This window comes from Piliocolobus tephrosceles, chromosome 6 (genome assembly GCF_002776525.5).
Source record: "Piliocolobus tephrosceles isolate RC106 chromosome 6, ASM277652v3, whole genome shotgun sequence".
NCBI classification, from domain to species: domain Eukaryota; kingdom Metazoa; phylum Chordata; class Mammalia; order Primates; family Cercopithecidae; genus Piliocolobus; species Piliocolobus tephrosceles.
In genome coordinates, this window is record NC_045439.1 from 3,617,799 (window position 1) to 3,620,203 (window position 2,405).

Below are 2,405 nucleotides of genomic sequence, written 5' to 3' on the forward strand. Positions count from 1 at the left end.
GATGGATGGATGGTGGATGGTGGGTGACTGAATGATGGGTGGATGGTGGATGAATGGATGGTGGATGGTGGATGTGCGAATGGATGGGTGGATGGATGAATGAACGGTGGATGAGTGAATTGTGGATGATGGATGAATGGATGGTGGATGAGTGAATTGTGGATGATGGATGAATGGATGGTGGATATGTGGATGGGTAGATGGATGGATGAATAGATGGATGGTGGAGAATGGATGGTGGATGAGTGAATGGTGAATGTGTGGATGGCTGGTGGATGAATGGATGGATGGTAGGTGGTAGATGGGTGGATGGTGAATGTGTGGATGGATAGATGGTGAATGGATGGATAGTGGGAGTGGGTGGTGGATGGATGAATGGTAGATAGATGGATGGTGGACGTATGCATGAATAGATGGTGGGTAAATGAATGGTGAATGAGTGGGTGGTAGATGGATGGGTGGTGAATGAGTGGATGATGGATAGGTGAATGGATGGATGGAGGATGGGTGAATGATGGATGGATAAGTGGGCAGATTGGTGGATAGAAGGATGTTGGATGATGGATGGTAGATAGATGGAAGGTAATGGTGGATGGTGAATGACGGATGGATGGGTGGTGCATTATGAATGGTGGATGATGGGTGGTGGATTGACAGAGGATAGTATTTTGTAGAAGGACAGTTGATCAATAGACAGATGATGGATGGTAGATGAAAGTAGATAGTTGGCCGGGTGCAGTGGCTCACTCCTGTAACCCCAGCACTTTAGGAGGCTGAGGATGGAGGATTATTTGAAGTCAGGAGTTCAAGACCAGCATGGACAACATGGTGAAACCTTGTCTCTACTAAAAATACAAAAATTAGCCGAATGTGATGGTGCACGCTTGTAATCCCAACGACTCAGGAGGCTGGGGCCGAATTGCTTCAACCCGGAGGTGGAGGTTGCAGTGAGCCGAGATTGTGCCACTCCACTCCAGCCTGGGCAACAGAGTAAGACTCTGTCAAAAAAAAAAAAAAAAAAAAAAAAGATGGTTGATTGTGAATGGTGAGTGGGTAAGTGTATGGATGGTAGCTCACAGACGGTGAATGTCATTGGTGGATAGATGGATAGAAGAGTGATTGTGGAAGAATGGTTGATGGATGGTAGTTGAATAAAGGAGAATGGGGGAAGGGCAGATGGTGGCAAAATGAATCATGGTTGCATAGTGGATGGTTGACGGGTGAAACAGAAATTGTAGCTGTTGAATGGATGTGTACGTATGGATAGTTTGCTGCAATGGATGGTGGGTGAGAGAAAGTTGTGGATTTTGGATGGTGAAAGGTTGTAGATGGATGTTGGACAAGACCAAATGGAGGGACGGATTGATGGTGGATGAATAATGGGGAATGAATTTTAGATGATGTGTGAATGGATAGTAGGTAGAGAGATAGTAGGTAGGTGGATGAGAGTACAGGAGTTACTGGATATAAATAAATGGGTGGGTGGACAGAGCATGGTGGATGAATTGTGAATGAATGTGGGCTAGGTGATGGATACATGATTGATAGGGGGTTGGGGGAATGGGTCTGCAGTGGATGCTTGGATCTGCATCATACACGTTGGAATGGCTGGGTGGTGAGTGAATGGAGGATGGATCTGTGGGTGATGGGAGGCAGAGAGGTAGAAAGATGAACAGCAAGTAGATTGTCCGTGATGTTTGGATGATTTGGTGATGGGGAGATGGGTTTCTGCGAGGGTGGTGAATTGGTCATTAGGGGATTACTGGTGGAGAGATGGATGGTGTGCCTTGTGGACTGGGGAGACACTGGTTGTGGCTGATGGAAGGAGAGAATGGTGGATGGTTACACTGGGTTCCAATGGCAGGATGGTTGATGAGTGACTAGGGGAGGGTGCAGGAAGGGTGGATGGTGGAGGTGGGTGTGTAGGCAGAGGACTGAGGGTGAAAGGGAAACTACTCAGTCTTGGAGACTTCTAGGACCTTCCACCCTCCAGGCCATCCTGCTGTTTCCTGCACCCCCACCCTTCACCTGCAGACCCTGACACGAGCACCCCTTTGCTTGGCCTGGTATTTGCTTCTTTCATGAGTGATAGGCTACCTCTGGGGAGGAAGGAGCTGCCACTGGGGGGAGCGCTGCTTCTTTTTGTGTCCCAGGTGGGCGCCTTGCCTCAACATCTCTAAAACCACCACCGTTGCCCCTTACCCTGGAGGGACCACCTTGAGCAGAGGCCCCAGCGCTCAGTGGCTCTGTGGTGCTGGCCCAGCCTAGGACGAGGAGGGTAGGTCCTCACGGTCCTGGAGTTTGGCCGGCCCCTTGCTGGACTCACAGGTCCTCAATCAGGAACAAACAGGATATTTTGGGGTCACATCTGTTTTGCCCCTTGTCTTGCTTCTCAGAGGGAAGGA